Source organism: Diadema antillarum, unplaced genomic scaffold (genome assembly GCF_040938485.1).
Source record: "Diadema antillarum isolate AM-2024a unplaced genomic scaffold, OU_Dant_1.0 seq00000891_RagTag, whole genome shotgun sequence".
NCBI classification, from domain to species: Eukaryota; Metazoa; Echinodermata; class Echinoidea; order Diadematoida; family Diadematidae; genus Diadema; species Diadema antillarum.
The window spans coordinates 1640536-1663569 of NW_027271755.1; the positions used below are offsets into that span (position 1 = coordinate 1640536).

General features: G+C 40.2%; 1 protein-coding gene across 1 annotated transcript in view; it reads right to left on the bottom strand.

Annotated features, from left to right (window-relative positions):
- LOC139740963 (uncharacterized) overlaps positions 1 to 23034 on the bottom strand; it is a 51714-nt gene that overhangs the window by 483 nt on the left and 28197 nt on the right. The window lies entirely within an intron of this gene.

Genomic DNA, 23034 nt, shown 5'->3' on the forward strand with positions numbered 1-23034 from the left:
CCGGGACCGCTACGCCACAGAATGGGCAAGGCGTGCTGCAGAAAAAGAGAATGAGAACAAAATCAAAGGTAATTTCCGTGCAAATAACGTATGTCGCGCGATTCAGGAGGCAATAGGATTTATCAGTTAAAATGCATGGAGAGTAGACTGGAATATGTGCACCCTAAAGACAGCACGCTTATAGGTACCGAAATTTTCACACAAAGTTGCCACAACAAAGAAAACCAAAATTGGGGGCTTGTCCGGGACCGCTACGCCACAGACCAAAGTTACAATTACACATGTGCTCAGTGCGGTTGATTCACTGAACGTATCTGAACAGTGGAAACCCATATCGCATTGAACATATCCAAAACACATCTTTTCTTTGGAAATGGAATCCCCGTGGATATCTGAGCAGATTTTTTTTTCTATTTTCCTCATCTGAGGTACTTTATTTTTCCACATAACTTCGCATATTTACAATCACTTTATCCACAAGTATCCAAACGCACTCAACACAATCATTTTGACGGGAAAAAAATAATCAAAGGGTACATCAATGATACCAACCAAAGTAGTTGAGTATTCTTTAATAATCCAATATCACTGAATCTTGTTTGGTTGCACTTCAAACTGATCTGTGCAAATTGACGTTCAATGGGACGTTCTTAATAGATCCAAAATCAAGATGCAACAAGTGCTACGAGGGAAGACACACACAAAACAAAGCAAGTGGACTTCTACAAATGTACACCAAAATCCAATCTTGAGATTCGGTGATTGCTGGAGGCCCCGTGGGCAACAACATAATTTGGGGTTTTGGCTACGCTCTGGGGACCCCTGGGGGGCAACACCCGTACGTTCGTATTGTACAAATTTCGAAATCTGGGTCCCGATAAGGGTCGCAATTACTTGCGAAAAGCTGACCTACGCATGTACATAAGTAATGGTATGCTTACTACACCACAATACCAATTCAATACACCACGGCACGTCACAGCTAGTAAAAATAGGAAGGAACGACATGCGCAGTACATTGTGGGATATGTAATTATTTTTTTCCGGTCACCGTTCACTCTGTACAGCTTCGCGTGCTTTTGCACAAAAATCGCACAAGATCACGACCCAAATATTGTAGAATAACGCGCTATTTCTGTTCACACTATCACAATTTCTGAATAAACGCATTATTTTGAACGCATTTAGAACGGTACTTACGCCTCTCCCCCCCCCCCAATTAATTACTTCTGCCAAATGTGGTCAAAATCTTGTCACCTGCTGACAAGATGAATGGAAAAAGAAAAGAAAATTAGCCGATTTGGGGTATTTGGACCCTGCCCCAGGGTCCCCGTGGGAGGCACCACCACTACATTATAGGCCTACATACCCCGCTAGAAAGAAAAGTGTCCCGCAATGTGAAACACAATGTGAAATGCAATGAGGCTTCTCTTCACATAGTTACATTCGAACGTTTTAACATTGTGAACACGTTGTGAATCATCAATTCAGTGTGAAATAGAACATACCATGTGAATACGGTGAAAAACCACACAACAGTCATTCATTCAAGTGTACGGCGCAATTTGCCTGGTTGATACCATTTACTGACTACGACTACTGCTAGTCACCTGGGACGAACCACGAGGGGTCGGCATCATTCGCAGGTTTTCTTGTGCGGGTGTGTAGGGAGACCACTATACCAGGTTGGTACCCTGCTCTTTGCGATGAATGAATGACGTGGGCTCTTTAACGTTCGCGGCTAACTCAAACACTGGACCTCTATTTAACGTCCTATCCCTAGTGACAGAGTGTTTTGACTCTTATTGTAGGGGACAGAATGCTTACACACGACATTGCTCTGTCAAACTCGGGAATCGAACCCGGTACCCTTGGATCTGGAGGCAGACGCGCTACCGACTGAGCAATGCCACCACCAACGCCACAGTGTGAAATCATCTTCACACTGTTAAATTCGAGTGTTTTCACATGTAATTCATGAAAACATTTTTAACACGCTGTGGGACACCGTGTTCTTTCCAGCACGGCACTATGATCCCCTACCCCACTGTTGATTCCCGACAATTTTTGGTCAAAGTTCATAAGTATCTTCTCGATTTCACGAAGAAAATAAAAATGTCTAAAATCATGGAAACTAGCTTATTTTGCGTGTTTGGGTCCAAGCGTCCATACCCTTTAAGACCCTACCATGTAAATCATAGTCTTGCACCTCCGTTTTAAGTTTGCATTTTGTCGATTTGCCATCTCTCTGATTTCTTGAAAATCGTTACACCCTTATAGAGTTTGCTGCCTTCATACTTCAAACTAATTATGACGCCATCGACTTTTTGTGTGTATGGATTTGGTACACAAAAATGTAATCGCTAAACCTTTCTGCTCACAAAGACTAAAGAAATGGGGAATATATACACGATCTGAATTCAGAAGACGGGGAAAAGTTGCGTGAACTACAGGGATATATTTTGGTACGGGGTATCTTTGGACATTTGAACGTTTAATCTGCTATTACACAAATAGCCAACGTCGAATACCGAATTATGCTACAACCATGACCATGGAGGTTTTTTATTTGAAAACAAGGATCCATGTGGCATGTAATGACATCGCAGATTTAAATATTCTTCAACACATTGCATATCTGTTAGCAATGAGTACATATTCTTACAGCAGGATAATGGCAGAGCCCCGGCTTCCTGATGGTTATAGTATCATTAACGGAAAGGAAAAAAATAATTGGAAATACCAGGGAGAGCTCGTATAGGGCACACTTACATTTGGGCCCACAAGAGCTAATGGACAGTTTGGCATTTACGGGTTAATGAACGAGCAGCCGCATTACATTGTGTTACATAGGCTGTTTCTAATCACTGTGTACGGGAACTTCATAGGACAGATGAACTCAGCGCATGAACTTTGAATATAGAAACGGCTTGGCAGACTTACAAACGCTGTTCGGTGGCAATGACCTGAAAGTTTTGTGTTTTTTATTTTTCATCTTTTGTCCATCATTTTTCTTCACTCTCTTTACTCTCCATCTATCTTCGGCATATACAATCAGCACTCAGGAAAATAGCAGAATTAGGGCGGAGAAGTTCTGCTGCCACTTCGGGAAATTACTGAATTTTCTTCCGATTGACGCGATTCCCGGATAATTTCCCCCGGCTTCGCGCCAGGCTCTGAAATAATAGTATGATGACTGTCGTATTTACGAGAGGTTTTGCCTGACCGACGACGCTGCCCTCTCGACGCTGTCTATCTGGGAGGAAGCGTTGGTAAGGACCTTTCAAACGCGATCACGAAGACAGGAATGGCCTTTATTCAGAGTCGGTAATAATTGGTTGAAAATTTTCGATCGCAATTTTTGGGTGACCTTGTGATGGAAATACTGGCCAAGGATCTAGTGCTGATTCACTGAAAATACACAATCGAAACCGAACAGTCGCACACGTCATTGACCGCCTCTTCACATCATTCTATAGTGTCGCTTTATTTAATGTAACTCGTAGGACCATGGAGCTACCAAAATGACGGTAGCTCCATGGTAGGACAGAGCAAAGGACCGCGTAACATGCCTGGATGAATTTCATCATCAATACGACCCTTTGAACATTAAATGATTCTATGTCTCACTGACAAATGAGACCTACTCTGAACAGATATGTGGGGCTATTCAACTTGCATGGTAATGTGATCACTCGAGCAAAATGTTTCCTTTTTTCAAACATTTGACAATTGAAATAAAACGGTAGCATTTATTCGATATGGATGAAGACTCCAAGGGGATGTAGCAAGACCAATTTGGCGTGTGTCATGATAAGCACATTCGGGCATTACATGGGAAGGTTGTGCCAGGATCACACGTTACTGCGAATTTCGACATTCAGCGGAATCCTCTTTTACGACAGACAGGGCTGCACATGCGAGTATCACTTGGTGTAAATAGTTGGTTTGGCACTAAGCACGCGAAATGACTCAGCACGTGTTGTTTCGTGTCGTTCTCCTTGTTTTTGTTCTTGTTTGCTTTTTAAACTGTTGTTTCTATGGTAGCACGTGAGAACATGTCATGAGAGAGAATGAGTGGTGACGGAACACAAGGGCTGACAAGACTAAACAAAATGGGCTAGTCTCACTGTCGAGACTCATATTTCAGCAATGCTGACACACCGCTCTTTAGTATTTGTAATACGATAATTCTGAAAAACAAAACTCATGAATACTGTCAGTACTTTTGATAACATTATACATTTTCCCATGATCTCACGTAATACTAAAAAAGAGCAAAATCCTAATGTCCTAAAGTGTCGTTTCAATGGCAGCGTCACTCTTAATCAGGGGGAAAACACACACAAGCGAACATAAACACATACACAAAGATGTGGGTATTCATGCAACCCATCTACCAAAGTCGAAAGCAAAACCAAAACCTTCGTCAGTCAGAGAAAGAAGGAAACGAGTGCACATGTGTGCGTTTACTGGCAGTGCCAAAAGGTGGCGCGACTCAAGCGAGAACTTGCGTGTCTGGCATGGCCTGTATTCGTACGACGGGGGAATCCCCCTGTCAAATCCAACAGACTACAACGCCCCCTAACTGCTGCCCTGGTAATCTGACCGATCTGATCGAAGAAGGCATAATCCACCCACACGTGCGTAATGCACACACGGATTACTCGAACAGTCCTGCATCCTTATTAATGATGTGAGCTTGTAATGATGATTCGCGGAATGTCTGGTGGCAGAGACTAAGGCGACGGTTATCGCGTGAATCACATCACGCCAAAAAGTGCAGCTCGCAGCGCGGCCACGGCACGCGATCCTTTCATGGGTAATTTCCCCGACGAAATAAAAACGTGATCGGGAAGAAAAGGGGACAGGAGGGTAGGGTCGCCGGAAGGTTAAGAGGCGGAAATTTGCCAACTTGTGACTGACCAATTCCCGTCTAGTACTGTCATATACGCAGCAAATGAGCAATGACTGACTACGGCTGCTGACGACGTATGAACACGACAATCGAGTCAGAGGAACAGGTCACGATTGTCAAGGCAAGGCCCACGCCCGGGCGTTCTCGCGATGGCGGCGCCGACAAATCGCGTGGCACAGACTTTTAATTACGCCTGCTTATCCAGCGCACGCGAGCGATTCACGCACCGCACGCGAACTCTCCATACCCCATGCCCCATGCCCTGTTTTAAGGACCAGCCTAAGTAAAAGGGGTAGCCCTTTCTCACGGAAATGAAGAAATATTTTGTCGACGCAGGGAAGAGGGAAGGGGAGGGGATGAAACTTACGCTGCGCTGAGTAAAGTAAAAAAACCGCGTGCAATTAATCCTGACAAGAAGCAGCTCTGAGTATGATTACTAAAGGCTACTCGCTTAATATTGTAGGACGTATAATTTTCCCGGGAGACAGGCTTGTGACCCGCCATGTCATCAATCATAATAGTGCGTGCGGCTAATAGCATTGATTAGCCATTTTGCTGGAATCCCTTTGCGGGAAGATGTCCGTTGAAATCAACACCAATTGACTCACGTAACAAAAGGAGAAAATAAGTAAATTGAGTTAAGGCTATCAAGAATTTCGCACGACAACGAGTTGGATCATCCATACACATTCAAGACACTTTTTTTTTTCTCTCCCCTTGAAATGTGGAGCCTCTAATACAACAAAATTTATCATGACAAAACTGATGCGTTAACAATGAAAATGATACTCGTCATTATAATCCCAACCACCATCAATGACCATCACGTATATTATCAAGAGAAGAAAAGAACAAGAATATAGAAATTGTAGGAATGCCGAATGTAAGAGATATAGTCCCGAGCAGGACGTGTGATTGATTCGAATCTCCGTAACATTCTGCTCATCAGATGAACAGATCGAGCTACTAACATTTTACACTCGTCGAAGTATGAGATAAAGGAAGTAGCAAAAGAAAGGCCTACTGTGAAATAAATAGAGAAAAGGGATTGTGGCACACAGTCGACAAGGATGTACACAAATATATACAGTCGACCTCTCAGGCATTTATCATAATCAATCTGCCATGACAGTTTGACACTTTAATACTATTTTGATGAAGCTGATGAAAATCTTGATCATGGAACGAGGATTGACCATTAATCCTCTGTGCACAAATGAACTTTTTTCCAAGTTACTTCTTCCGAAACGATATATAGATTCAAACCTAAAGGTTGCCTTTCCCCCTCCCCAAAAAGAAATCTCCTGTTAAGAATTTTGACAAGAAAACTAAACTAAATTTGGATAACTTTTGACCTGGACTTTTAATCCTTCACTCGCATTTCCTATTTCAGACAATCAACTCTTGCATTGTTTCTTTGCTGCTAACCATTTATCATTACGGAAGGGTAATCCTAGCTGAGGTACGGGCTTGAGAATAAAATTTTTAGTTAACAATGATTGCGCTGTCACCGCAAACAGATCCATGACAACTCTTGTAAATGTATACTTCTGCCAAGGAGGTATAAAGGAAGTGAGCTACCCTGTCCACCAACTCTACCCCCACGGGACAATCCTAACAGATATGACGAATGGAAATGACTTTCCAAAGTACAGGGACCTTATACCATTTGATTTCATGGAAATGACTGTCTTTTATGTCTACCCCTCAAGCCACATTGCATCGCCACTGGACATTCCTTATTGCAGCTGGAAAATGCTATTGTCTTTTGCCGAAGTTCAGTGATTTTTTACCCTTGACCGAAATCTCATCAATGCATCTGCATAATCATGTAGCGTACTTGGGACAGCTACTACGAACATTATATCGCGCGGTCTTCTCGAAATCGCGACTACGTCGGACAGACGGATGGACATCCCGTAATCGTTATGTCTCTTCACGGTAGGAGGCATGGACATTACATCTGATACAGGGAACGATTATGTCAAAATACACTCAGTTATTACTACTGACAATGGTTATCATAGTAATTGAAAGTAATGATAACAATTAGGTAGAAGGTAGTACGTGTATGTCGTATAACTGGTTTCAACATCATCAATATCAGGCGTAATCCGGTTTCACATGCCAGCCGTAACCAATAACAACCTAGTTTTTAATAGTCCAAGGCCCCCTCGAAAACGGTGCGATTAACAGGAACCTACTCGCTCTATATACAGCTTGTCATTTTGCCTCATTCCCTGAATGCCTCGAATTTCTGAACAAAACAGCGCGAGGCTTGCCAACTCCGGCAGTAACTGGATGCATGGTGCGGTAAAGATACCCGGAAATAGAAAATACCAGTTTCGGAAACCTTTGAACACACACACCTCCTGTCCACCCCCTCCCCCACCCCCATCGATTTAGAGGGATATAATAGTCTATTGGTTTGTTAGCATTACACGAGTCTCATATCCCTGGTTCGCCAAATTATGTCGTTTGGAATATATACGTATATATTTACCAGAAGTTTCTGTTTTTTCTTCTCATAAGTCTCTATAGAATTTAGTCTCAGACAGTGACATACTGCCCCCGATCCTCTACTATCCCCGAGTATTTTCAGAGAAACATAAAATGAAATACTGTAAAAGTGGTTTCTTTCGCGTACAGAAACTTTCGCGGTTTCCATTGGGCGGGCTTTTTCGCGTGTGTTTAAATTCGCGGTCGGTAATGATAGCGTTGTACAAGCGACGAGTTCAAAACATTTTCGCGTGATGTTAAATTCGCGGTTCAACCTCAAAGCGCGAAATGCGCGAAAATAAAACCACCGCGAAAGAAACCACTTTACTGTGACAAAGATAAGTCCCTGGACATTCAGGCACGAGGTCCTTTGAGTTCAAATCCTGCCCATTGCTCACAACCTCTGTATGCGCATCTTGTCCCCTTGCCCAAGTCCTCGTTTTAATCCAAGTCTTAAGTCGATAACCTGGCAATGCAGGGGTTGTAATATGACAGGGTCCTCTATAGGAGCACAGCCAATATGAAAAAGTTTACCCTGGATAAATACGGTCGTGGTTATATCCTTGCTACTATCTCAACGTATCATACTCAAAACGCCTGAAATGATATGAATTGGACGTCTATCAATCTTTACATTTTGACGTTTTTTCTTTCTGTAAATGCTGCTCAACATTTCGTGACCTGTAGCATTAGGGAGCTTTAGATTTTGACGCGCGGACGTTTGAGCCGACGCTCCTTGCGTCGTGTGGAAAAGTAGCTTTAGATTACGCTGGGACGCAACGTTTAAAAAATAAAATCGCGCCCCCATATGATCAGTGCATAAAGAAGCTCTCTGCGTCGCAAACTGTGCGGACGTGAAAATAGCCCACTACGCGTAGTAAACAACTCAGGCGACGCAAGCTAAAAATAGATTGACTTTACGCGCGCTAGTGCGCAAGCTCAGATCATGTTTTTTTCCTTTGAACGTCCGCGCGTCTAAAATCTAAAGCTCCCTATTATACCCCATGACCGCAAGATGCCAATTACGGATGAATACTGTGAGAGATGACCTACGAAGTTATTACAAGCACTATGTTTAGGCGCTGGTCATCGGTTCATACCTGATGAGCTTCTTAACCGCGTATTTCTCACCTCCGGTCCCAGTTTTGGCACAGAAAACTATCCGAAGGGAGAAAAAGCTGCCCATCACCCATCTGAAACCCAACTGCCAATGTTTACTGAAACTCATATTGGCTCAAATGAGTTATTTTCACTCCGCCTTTTAAACGACACACTAGCGATGAATAGTTTAATAACACACACACATATATATATACCACACCAAACTGATGAAGAAAAATGGTTTATGGGACTAATTGGGTTATAGTACAAACAGGAATGATGACAGACGGAAGAAAGTTACTCTCCGTGTCGATATTAAAGTATAACGTGAATAATTCGATGATTCTGAATTATTATTGTTTTTTTTTTGTTCTTCATAATAAATCATCAGCAAAGCATATGCATAATATTCCGTATATCATGAAAGAGGAAGTATTAATTTCTAAGTATGACAATGATGTATACATAATTTTCTTTTATATCACTGTATCATGTGTACATGTATGATATATACATACATATATACGTGTGTGTGTGTGTGCAAATATATAACCTGGTGGAACATAAAGTGTAAAGCAGATCTCAATGCTACCACTTTGAGACCACATACTGCACAATGAAAAACAAAAACACCAAACAAACAAACAAACAGCCAATATGCAGGGATGTTCCACTCGAATCCGAGGCATGCGGTAATCGCCAGAGGACTGCGTTTCCTTTATCCTATCCAGCAATAGTATAGTCTGCTTTCCCCTCTCACCCTCCCCCTCTCCCCTGTATTTATACCACAGATAATATACTGTCATCACCTGTACGTATCTTTTTTTTTTTTTTGGCTATATACTTTTTTTCTGTTTGATTTTTTCTTCCTATCGTGTGTGTGCATTCTGACGCCACTGATATTACCAGGGAGGTAAGACCTCCCTGTTATTACACATCCGTGACCCCAACCAACTTATACAATCCAACAATACGGAACACATGCCGCGAAACTTAATGAATTACTGCCTGTTTTCCGCATTGTCTAAAAACAGAGATCAAAATAAATCCCAAGGTAAATGGAAAATAGAGAGAACTGTGATCTAATTGCAACACAAGCCAATGATTTTTTTTTCTCTCTTTTCAACAAGCAATTTCCTCGTTAACGAAGAACCCTGTTCTCGTTTTAAAAGAAAATTAACGCGACGCATCACACAGAAACAAATGCAAAACAAAATCAAAGCGAAAGAAAACACATAAAGTCAAGAACCAAGGATAAAACGCAAAACGAGCATTTATCGTATATACACAAAAAAATGTATCGCGATCATCTTTTTTTCTTGTGATTGTGAATAGTTGTGAATAGTTGAGGGTCAACCCAGATATATTTGGCTTCATGGTAGGTTGAACTTTTAATCTTTCTGAACACTCCTCTACCGCACCTTAGCTTATACATAATCATTTCTATATAATAATATAACATAACATAACATAATATGATATAATTAATAAAATATAATGATCACAATATAATACAAGGAAAAGTAGAAATTACGCGGTGCGTAATATATGTCCCCGCCGGAAGTAGCATTTAGTAGCAAAATGTACAATATAGGTAAAAAATCAAGGTCAAAGGTCAAAGAAGTCAAAGGTCAAAATTCTGTGTAGAAGTTTTGAAGCCCTCACCTAGTGCCATCACATAAAGCAAACGGAATCGAAATCAAGTTAGAAATGGCGAAGGAGTAGCATTTTGTAGCAAAATGTATAATACAGGTCAAAAAATCAAGGTCAAAGGTCAAAGAAGTCAAAGGTCAAAATTCTGTGAAGAAGTTTTGAAACCCTCAAGTAGTGCCATCACATAAAGCAAACAGAATCGAAATCGGGTTAGAAATGGCGAAGGAATAACATTTTGTAGCAAAATGTACAACATAGGTCAAAGTTCAAGGTCAAAGGTCACAACTGATATTCTGTGTAGAAGTTTCAAAGCTCCCATGTAGTGCTATCATATAAAGCAAACAGAATCAAAATTGGCTCATAAATGACAGAGAAGTAGCAAATTGAAGATTTTGATCACACACGGACATACACACGGACAGACGGACACACGGACACACAGACACATACACGTACGGAGCCCGTTTCATAGTCCCCTGCTCGAGCTCGTTCGGCGGGGACAATAAACACCACGAACTGCAGCAACGGATGCGATCATAAGTTGCGAGATTTTCTACAACCCATTTGGCTCACAATTTGCATCTGTTTGACTACAGTTTTCTCCTTTGACTGCAATTCATCACCAGGTTCAAACTGACAGTAAAGAATGCTGCAAACTCAAGCGAACCGAACGGTAGAGTTTTCTCTCAAAACGGTAATGAAAATTTATAGAATTTTAGATTCAAATATTTTCACCAAATGGTAAAATAGGTGGCAATGACAAACACAAATTACAAGACAGACGGTATAATCACCTAACAAAAACTACGCAACAACTTCCAGCTCTTTCTTTCTTAAATCTTTCTTGCCAGGTTGTTGCAAAACAACAAAGATGCAACTTATATTCTAATTGAAGTTATGTAAAAAAAAAAATGGTTCAGATTTTTGCACAGGAAAATAAAAAATGGTGATTACGATTACATAATCACCTCTCTCAAGTTACATTTCACCTTTTTTCTCTTTTTTTTTCGTGAAAACAATGCTCATCCTTCATGATTTCTATAACTGGGACTTCGGATAGTGTATGTATTTTCTGTGCCATTTAGCACTCAAAGCACATAAAGGGTTGATTTTACGGGTGCTCTTCGTTATTCCGAAGGTTTGTTATTCCGAAGATTCGTTATTTCGAAGGTTCGTTAATCCGAAACACACAAATTCCCTATACCTAGAGGTTCGTAAATCCGAAAATGAAAAAGGGTCCGTTAATCCGAACGTTTGTGGCGTTATTCCGAAGGTTCGTTATTCCGAAGGTTCGTCAATCTGAAAATGAAATAGGGTTCGTTATTCCGAAGATTCGTTAATCCGAAAATGAAATAAAGTTCGCTATTCCGAAGGTTCGTTGATCCGAAATGATATAGGGTCCGTAACGATCCTTCGGAGTAACGAGCTTAGTTTCATTTTCGGATTAACGAACCTTCGGAATAGCGAACCTTCGGAATAACGAACCTTATTTGATTTTCGGATTAATGAACCTTCGGAATAACAAACCTCATCACATTTTCGGATTAACGAAGCTTCCGAATAACGAATCTTCAGAATAACGAACCTTCGGAATAACGAACCTTCGGAGTAAAGAACCTTCGGAATAACGAATCTTCGGAATAACTAGCTGTAACCGATTTTACATAACTTAAAGAACAAGTTCACCTTCATAGACATGTGGGTTGAGTGAATGCAGCAATATAAGTAGAACACATCAGTGAGAGTTTGAGCAAAATCGGACAATCCGTTAAAAAGTTATGAATTTTTGAAGTTTCTGCTCAGTCACGGCTGGATGAAAAGACTACTATAGCTTGTGATGTCATATGAGTACAACGATATAAAGAAAGAATAAAGAAAATTCAACATATTTCCATTTTTCTTGCATAACAAAAGAATACTCGACTTCTCTCTTTCAGAAGGCGGGGGGAATAATATTTCCCTTAACATACATCAGTAGCAAGTCGGAGAAATGTGCACTTTATTCAAAAAGTAAAGTTTTGTGAAATTCTCTTTTTATTTTCCTTATATAGTTGTACGCATATGACATCATACACTGTAGTAGTCTTCTCTTCCAGCAGTGACTGCGCAGATACTTAAAATATTCGTAACTTTTGAACGGATTGTCAAATTTTCCTCAAACTTTCACTGATGTGTTCTACTAATATTGCTGCATTCTCTCAATCCTTATGTATATGAAGGTGGACTTGTCCTTTAACTTTTCTCTCAATCCAAATTCAGAATACGTAAAATACGTGGAATAAACAAATCACGTAATCATGTCATGGCAACACTCCAAACTGTTTATTGGGCTGAGGGATAGTAGATGGATTGATCATAAAAATAAACTCATGGTGAATAGTTCGGAAACGTCCACTTCTCAGAAAGGTTATAAATTCACTGTCCCAGGGTCGAGAAGTGATGTGCGCTGCCATGTTAATGTTGTGGATTGCATAGTTACCAAGGACGGTGGAAGACAACACATTGCGTGTATTTATTTTGCGGTTTCGTAAATCTATGTTTATCTACCCGTGGTTATAATATGCGCCCATGTTTAATTTTACAGTACTAAAAAATATGTTTTTCATTTAAATCGATTCATCTGAAAATATCATCCAACATATGGATACACACACATACACACACAAACACACACATATACACGTGTTTACACACACACACACACGCACACACACACATACATATCGTGCTATTACACGTAGGAGATTGAGTGATGGTAAAAATAAATGTAGAAATACACCACTATCATAATAGTGAAGCCATATTGAAAATCTGTCACCTGTATATGCTGTTATAAAGATGCTAAACACTTCAGCCAAAAAAGGTCAAACAAACAAACAAACAAAACTCACACACAAAATGAAAGTATGATTGAAGTTGCACTGACGCACAGTGGAAAACATAGTTAAGCAACCCCATTTTGGCGTCAATTCGAAAACCTGCATTTATCAAGGATGCTAGAATAAAATGAAAACTAGAAATGTCGCTATGGCGACTGGTATGCCTCCGCCATAATGCATGATTCTCCTAATAGGTCTATAGTACATGTGGACAATGTGTGATTACATTTTCACAAAATTGGCAAAATATTAAAATGACATGTTTGTCACAAATGTATTGAATGTTTACCTTCCTTGACCTATGTTTAATTGGATGAATAGGAGAGCATGTATTTGGGGATTTAAGAACTTTAACTTGACTTTGACCATTTCATAAGTTTATGCACTGAGTAATTTTCAAGGTATGGAAAAAAAGTGCAATTTCTGTATTGAATAGTAAATTGTTATCATTTTCATCTGGCCTTTGATTTATAAGAGAAGCACTGTCAGGCAGAACATACATAAATTCAGCATGTACTAAGTTTCAAGATAACTTGAGCCACTTCCGAGATATGGAGAAAAAAGTAAGTTCAGCACGTTCACTTGATCTTTGACCTTTTGACCTTTGACCTTCTTGGCAAAAAAAAATCCCAGAGAATCTCTATTGGGTTAGACATGCATACATCAAGTTTAAAAAAAAAAATATCCTGCTGGCATTGCATAAATATAAGGAAAATAGTAAGATTTTGAAGTATTGCCCTTGACCTTTGACCCCTGACCTTTGACCCCATGAACCCTAAATTCCCTAGATAACCACTGCCAGTCAGTAGATGCATATACACTATGTTCCATGAAGATACCTTGAACAATTTCCAAGATACAGAGAAAAAAGTGAAATGTTAACATTTTACTTGACCTTTTGACCTTTGACCTTTTGACCTCATGACCCCAAACTTTCACCAGATAATCTTAATTGGGTAGTACATGTATACACTAAGTTTCAAGAAAATATCTTCAGGCATTGCATAGATATGGGGGAAATAGCAAAATTTTAAGCATTTGACCTTGACCTTTTGACCTTTGACCTTGAGCATGTGCACCCAAAAGTTGATAGGCACAACTTCACCCCCTAATACACATACATGCCAAGTTTCATTAGGATACCTCAAAAGGTTTTGGTAGTTACCCTGTCCACAAAATTCATTACGGACGGACGGAAGGACGGACGGACAACCCGAAAACATAATGCCTCCGGCACCACTTCGTGGCGGAGGCATAAAAAAAAAGAATGAAGAAACAGACATACTAAACATATCAGCTTGGTCTCCGGAGTATTAGTATGATTACATATACTTATGATCAAACAAACTGAATCAAAATGGGAACTGTGGTCTTAGAAACGTAATTCATTTCAGAGCTAAATTGGTACCCCCCCCCCCACACACACACACACCCACTAGCACAACTGTTGCAAATTGTTCTTAGTTCGTGTCCTCCAAATTAAGAATTGTATTGTTGTTTTGTTTTCATTTTCTCCTTTTTCTCTTTGGTTTCAGTACGATTGAGGGTATGCGTTTTGTTTGTTTCGTGTATGAGTGGCTTTTTTTTTTCTCCTTCGCGCTCACGTATCGCCAAATGACACCGCCTCTCTGCCAGACACAACAGACGGTGTTGTGGTGTCAACGTACAACAGCGGACGCATTAGCGCCGCACGCAATCCGCGTCGCTCTTGTATAGCACACGGCAGGTGCATCACAGGACAAGTTGGTGAGCAATTAACGACTTCTTCAGCTGGTTCGTCCCCCCGAAGCCCAAATCTGCATAGTGAGTGTAGCGTAATGCAGACAAAAATTCAGCCTCATCTTGAGTCGATAACCACTTATGTGCTCTCGTCACATTTCGAGATTTCATCTGACAACAAAAGACATCGCTTGTTTCGTAACCGATTTTTTTTTCTTATATATGAAGAAAACAATCATAGCCCATACTTCGAGTTATTGTAAAATTGCGCAAACACAAGTGTAAAGTTAATTAAACTGTGATTACGTCCTGCGTTGATCACAAAATAGCGTGCCGACCGTACACCGGCCGTCATCGTCACCATTTGTTTTTCACAGCAGAGTCTTTGTTTTCCCACTTAGTTTCCTCCAATTTGGCGTGGCACGTAACATACACCCACCCCCCCCCCCCTTTCCCCTTTTCTTTTCTTTTCCGACGCTCGCCATTCCAACTGAGACGATGCACGCAACACCACACGGCAGTAAAGCGTGAAGCTCACGGTACGGAAAATACATAGTATTTCGGCATTGCGTGCAAAGTTCGCAAGAAAATCCATCCCATTGAATTATGAGAAAAACAGCCGCGGAACCCTTGTTCTTCTCGCGAACCCGGGCGAAATCATGCTCATTAAAATGAAGTTGACGCGAGCAGTAAAAGGGGAGCTGCGCACTGGTGTATACCGGTAGCGCCGACCTCAGCCCCCTCCTTCGTAGACAGGGACTAACGATATCTGTGTGTGTGTGTGTGTGTGTGTGTGTGTGTGTGTGTGTGTGTGAAGCAGATAACCCTCAAAAGTACTGCTAACCTATTCCCCTGTCAGTGAATGATCGCAAACCTGTCCATTTTGGAAAACCCTGACGACTGACAAATTCTAATGAGGAAATTAAACAAACACGAAAACAAATATATCTCTGCATTAGAGTATAGCACTGACATAGTCTATTTAAGTATTATTGTACTAATCTTCCAGGGTATGAAAGGTAGCACATGAGACTACTGACAGCGTGACGTATTTCATAGCTCAAAATATCAAGAAGAAAAGACAGAACAAATCTATTTTAACATAACATTAATTGCAACTAAGAGAATACTAGCCTCTGCACCCAAAGAACCCAAGAGCTGTGCTTCATCACGAAATTTTTAGAAGCTGGCGTGTGTGTGCAGGAATCTGATAAATGTGGACCGTGTAACGTTTGTTAATGACATAATTTAACATTTGCAAACGAAACAAAAACCCAGCGTTAGTGCTTTAAAATAATAAAATAAAATAAAATAAAATGTGAGTTAGGGATATAAACAACCACTGTAAAAGTTTGAATCCGTATAATCGATGTTAAAGGGGATGGCTAGTAACTGATCAGTGGGAATCAGTGGGAATGCTGGGGGATGATTGCTCAATCTTTGTGGGATTTATTTAAGAGTACATTCTAAATATCTATTGTTGTGTGAAAATTATTTGCTTCAGAATGGTCTCATATTCAAGTAATCCCCCTAGGGATGCTACCTGCAAGTTTGGTGAAAATTCATCGTGGAGTTTTCAAGAAAGAGATGAAAATTTGCAATTAGGCTCCAATTTAGGCCCCCCCCCCCCCCCCCCCCATGATGGGAATGAGATTCTACCCCCCTAGGGATGCTACCTGCCAAGTTTGGTGAAAATTCATTGCAGCATTTTCAAGAAAAAGATAAAAATGTACAATTTGGGCCCCATTATTTAATATAGAGACCTTAATTTGGGGGGGGGGGGGTTTGGCCCCTCTGGGGACCCCCAGGTGGGGCATGGTGCCCATTGGAAAAAATTGAGATCCTATCCCCCTAGGGATGCTACCTGCCAAGTTTGGTGAAAATCGGTCATGGGATTCTCAAGAAGAAGATGAAAATGTAAAAAGTTTACGCATGACGCACGACGCACGACGGACGACGGACGAAGAGCGATCGCAATAGCTCACTTGAGCCTTTGGCCCAGGTGAGCTAAAAATGCTTTGTGGTACCTCAAAGTTTAAAGTTATGGTAGAAGTTTCATTGATGTCAGATATCGGACATGAACAAAGAATAATCCCCCACGCGTCCCCCACCCCCCCCCCCCCAAAAAAGAAGAAACTAGATATATCGCTAGAAACGGCGACTGATATGCCTCCGCCATAATGCATGGTTCTCCTAATAGGTCTATAGTACAATGTCTTGACAATGTGTGATGACAGTTTCAAACAACTGGCAAAATATTAAAATGACAGGTTTGACACAAATGTGCTGAATGTTCACTTTCCTAGAACTAGGTTCGATCGGATGAATGATTAAAATGTCAGAGTGCAGGTATTTGGGGGAACTGATGATTTTTACTTGACTTTTGACCCTTTTATAAGTTTATGCATTGAGTAATTTTTCAAGGTATTGAGAAAAAGTGTAATTTCAGTATCAAATGGGAAAATAGCATTATCTAAACCTGGCCTTTGACCTTTGACCTCACAGTTCCAAAGAGAATCACTGTTAGGTTGAACATGCATATATATGTAAGTTTCATGATGATACCTTAAGTTACTTTTGAGATATGGAGGAAAAAGTGCAATTCAGCACTTTCACTTGACCTTTGACCTTTTACCTTTTGGCAAGAAACTTCCCACAGAATATATATTGGGTAATACATGTATACATCAAGTTTAAAAAAAACCTTCATTCATTGCATAAATATAAGGAAAGTAGTGATATTTTGAGTTGACCTTGACCTTTGACCCCTGACCTTTGACCCATGACCCCCAACTTCCCTAGATAATCACTGCCCATCAGTACAAGCATATATACTAAGTTCCATGAAGATACCTTGAACGATTTGCGAGATATGGAGAAAAACATGAAATTTCATTTTTTTTTCACAAAATAACCTGTGACCTTTGACCTTTGACCCTGTGACCCTAAAATCCACACAAAGTATTATCCCCCAAGGATATACCCTCATACCAAGTTTGATGTAAAACCACAACACGGTTCTTGAGATATCGACAAAAACAAAACGGGACGGACGGACGGACGACCCGAAAACATAATGCCTCCGGCCACTTCGTTGCGGAGGCATAAAAACCCTCATCATTGCTATGTTAATACACAACGGCAATAACATGACGCAGAGATAATCTTATTCGCTTTGACTTTACAAAACGGAGATATTGGGGGATTCGTGCACAATTCAGTGGGAGACTTAGAACTGATGTTCAGTAGTCGGGTCGCTTTATAGTGAAATTACCGTTGCACGGCGGATAAAAGCACCAAATTTGGAGAGATGATCCCTCAGGACCTAATCATTGATATTTGAGTAGGAGCCCTCTGCAATTTTTGTTTTATTTCCATGGTATAAATGCTGAATTTCATTTTGCAGAAAATTTCGCGGGCATGAAACTTTCGCAAATTTCGCGAGGAGCTAATATCCGCAAAAGCAAAATGCGCGCGAGTCTAAACAATGCATTTAATGCCAGTGGCAATTCGCGAAAGTTTCATGCTGCGAAAAAGACTGTCAGCTCCAAGTCACGGAAATTTCATGCCGCGACCTGACTACAGTTGGATGTTATGGTGACGTCTCATTTCACTAACTTGTGAAAAATGGGGAACATTGAAACCGAATAACTTTATTATTTTGGGTCTGGTTTTGATGGAACATTTGCCATTGCGTACATCCGAAAGGCCCTCTGTGTTACTACGACTATATCCTGTTCGGATGTGCTTGAATAAAAAGAAAATCAGCCTTACAAGAAAATTATGAAGAGAGAATGCAAGCTGTCTTCAAAAAGCAGCAGATCACTTCAGTCTAAACAACTTGAAGAGAATCGGAGAAATGAGAACAAGGTTGTTATGCCCGGTGGGTTGTAAGCATAAAACACAATTGATAACAACAAATGATATTCCACTGATTTTTTTTTTCTTTCTGCGTAATGAAGAAAGATTTTATACTATAGAAGTCACCTTCAAAAAAGGGCCCTCCCAAAATAACACATAAAGGAGGAGGAAGAGAGAGAGTCACACAGAGAGACAGAGACCGATATATTGATGAGATAGCTGACTTCTCACCGTATTCGTCTGAGGATCACTGTCGCAATATTTCATTGCCGATGACAATATAATATTTGCCGCGGGAAGTGATAAGGGTAAACGGGCGAAGTATAGACGCCCTCATTTTGCACCGATTTAGAGCGGAGCGTTGCCGACAAAATAATGATTGGCCACACACAAAAAGCACAGGTGTCGTAACATGAATAATTGGGCCAAAGCTTCAGCCTTTGGTCAGAAGCCAGAGGTCCCGTGTATCATTGCGCTAAAAATTCCCCTGCCTCCTTTATGGCGTCAGCTTAGGAGCCCTAGTTTTTAAAAATACGACTTGTTACCATCGCATACTCTCTCGGAGTGAAGGTGGTCCGTGAACTCATTCGTTTCGCGCGAAGCCGAAATGCAGACGATCATGTTTGCAGATGCAAAACTCGGGTTTAGTGTCTAAAGTTCGTCCGTACCACTTTTATAGTATACATAGCAGCATGCATGTCATTTCTATGCTGTATAACTGCAACTTTGGAGGTATCAAGAAAAAACATAATTTTCTGTGTCATTAACATCACAACAAACTATAAATACCTCCTGTAAAGACTATGTTTGTACCTCACGGCGTATTGCGTTGCAAGGTATGAAATACAAACATTTTATACGATTTAATATGATTATAAATAAATGTGCATTTTGTGTAGTTTACTCGAGTTGCGCTTTCGGAGTTACCAACATTTCGAATTTGAAGAGAATCGGAGAAATGAGAACAAGGTTGTTACGCCCGGTGGGTTGTAAGCATGAAACACAACGTTTTATACGATTTTATACAATTTCATACGATTATAAACGTGTGTATTGTGGTTAACTCGAGTTGTGCTTTCGGAGTTACCCACATTTCGGCCCCTGTAAAATCGTCACATTTATGGTTGTTTGCATCCATTCCGACTCGTTTTAGACATGCTCTAAACGTTCCATTTCCGGATCGTACCCTTCACACGTTCACAAGTAATTTCGAGACAATACTCGACTCATACCAGCGCCGAATATCTCTGGTCCGGATTATGAGGTGTTAATCTCCTATTTAATAGGGATCGCACGCGACACGGGAGAGTCAACCCCGTTTGCGTGCCGGGGGGTTACCGGCAGAGTGGATTGAGGGGAAGGCGTTAATTCTGCGGCTGTGTCAAGAAATTACACTTAATTGGGTATTATTGAAGGCACCTCAACGGGTCAGTTTATGAGTTATGAGTGGATAAGTTGAAAGTGGTCATAAGTCCATTCGCTGCGAAACTGAAGGGCCATCGTTCCGACTGTCCTGTATCTTTCACTTTTTTTTTTTCAGCGTGCAACTCCAATGTAATGGAAAATCACATTTCATGGCATGATCTGGTATAGGCCATATAAGTGAAAATGCATTCACGTTCGAGGACATCCATAAAAAGAAATGAAGCAAAAAATCGAAAGATGTTAGACATGATATAAAAGGTACGGCCTAACTGAATCGGGATTTTAAAAAAAGTGAAAGAAATGGAAAGAAGAATAGAAAAGATGTATAAAGTATTCTATCCAAAAGATCTATATAATCATCTACATCTATCAAAAATATTGTGTGTGTACAAAGGACACTTTGTTCGAAAGTTTAAGCGTATTTTATCGCGTGGACGTTTGCTCCAACTTGTCGATTTTATTTTACACTATAGGTCAAGAAAAGTGTACATCACATCCATACGTTATAAATGCTGATTCATAATACAAAAATAATCCACCTGCAAGACAATCATTCGTCTATACATCATGTTGAAAGTTACTCCCGACACCAACGTTTTGGGCGCTCACTATCAACTCACTGTTTATATTGCATCAATAACGTACTTTTTTAACCTCTTGACACGAATGCGCCACGGGCGTCTACTTTTGGTGGATGTGTGCTAAACATTAACCTAAACAAAGTTCTTGCTATCATCATTATCAGGGCCATTATCATCATAAATATATTTGTCATTATTGCCATTGTAGGCATTATTAATATCAAAAAGACAATCATTATCATTATCATTAGTACAATTATCATCACTATTATCATTATATCGATATCATTACTATCATTTAATGTTAGTTTGATAAGGTTGGTTCACACGAGATAAGATGTAATTGATAACTTTTTTTCCAACAAAAAGAAAAAAAAATATACTCACATATTAACATTCAGGTACAAATAAATGTCACTCTACATGATACTAGTATAAATAATACGATTTGACAGACAGCTACAAACAGTCTAAGTAATATGCATAAAATTCCAGCATATCAACTCCAGGGCTCTGTTTTATCAAGCGAGAGTTATAATTGATCTCCGAGACTTATAATCAATTATAAGTTTTGATAAAACAGGGCCCTGGTGGCATTGATATGTTCACCATCAAAATATGCACATGTTGACGAAATCGTACAACTGCATCTCGCCTTGGAATCACTTTTTTTTTTCAGCAATATTTTGAAGAACGATAAAACCACACTGGTTATTTCAGTAATTTTTTTTTTCCGTCGATACTACTACCATGCGTTCGTTACAGTTACAATCAAACTTATCTTTTTTTTTGTTGTTGTATATTATGGAAGTCAGCGACCTTGATTTGGCTAGAAGTCAACTTGGGCAAAATGACCGAGAAAAATCACCCGTGCAATCTTTTTGTGAATCGATTGCGCGCGGGACACTTCACGAGGGTGGAAACCCCAGGAGATGATAACATCACTTCCAATCCACATTTCTTTTCTTTTTTTTTCCGAAAACAATGCTCGCATCTGACGCGGTCAATGACAGGAATTACCACGGTAACGTTCTCCCCCCTCCCCCTTGTTCCGTTCTGTTTTGTCTCTTTGCTCCGGAGGGAAACTCGAACGAAACGAGGGCAAGTCGCCCACGAACTCGATCGTGCCAGAAAATGCGAGCACGTGGAATCAATCAATACCACGGTTGTGAGACCGATGACCGCGAACCACGACACACATATGTGGACGACATTCACACAGCTTACACATCAACGCTAATGGATGTACTTTATAACATACAAATACCTTAGTCACTGAACATGATTTACACAGAGATATCACGTTTCGTGCGTGTCCGTTTTGTCTTTTTTTTTTTCCTGAGGCGGCTTCGGTGGCTTGAAAAAGGAATGACAGTGTTAAACTTGGTGGAGTCAGCACCAACCGCAGAGAAAAACAAATTACTGTCACAGAAGTTACACATTAAGGGGCACAGAGGATTAACTAGCACATGAAACAAAAACCAACAAAAGTATTACGTCACAGACACAAGGGAGAATACTGAATTCATTAAAGATCATGCGCGACATTGGTAAATGCCATTTCGAGCAACTACAATATGTCATCTGCAAATGCAACTCAGGGACCTTTATAAAATGACAGGATAAATCCTGCCCGATAAGTCGCGGTATTTCTGCTTCATAAACTTGTTGTATCTTGTAAAGTACGGACAAGTTGCCAAGGGTTGTCATTTTTTTTTCTTTTTAAAAGCTAAAAGTTGAGCCTGACTTAATCAATTTCTAGAGCAGTACGCGCTAAACCTTCTCAATGAATGAAGGAATTCCGTTGAAGTTTCCGTTGAAGTAACAGTGAACAAATTTCAAATAACTTCATTAATTACATTTACTTGCATCATCTTATTTCACAATGTGTTATCATATTACAGCATTCATATATAAATAATTAGCTTCTCTATTACTATCTATATTTCATTACTAGGCCTACTACTGTCACAAATATTAAATTCCATAATTTTCATATCATTTTTTCATCATGGTGTTGCAACTTAAGCGTAACTTTGGACAACGATCATCTATTTAACTGCAAACAAATTCCTGTCAATGTAATTTTTGATTAAAAAAAAACAGCTGTGCTCATTATTGTGCTGAGATTAAAAAAAATGCATTGTTTTTGCAGGTGAAAGACTTCATATGCACAGGATTGTGGGTATTCTTCTGTACTTTTCTTTTGTTACGATAATTTCTACACTTCTAGAATGGAAAGGCAATGTGTCCGCGAAAGATATTACGGAAAGATTTAACTTACATTTTACTCTTTAGAACCACATGACCATGCAACGGTCCCCAGGGGCGGATCCAGGAATTCTGTAAAGGGGGGGGGGGGGGGGGGGCGCAACTTATATTTCTGGTGCCACTTCAG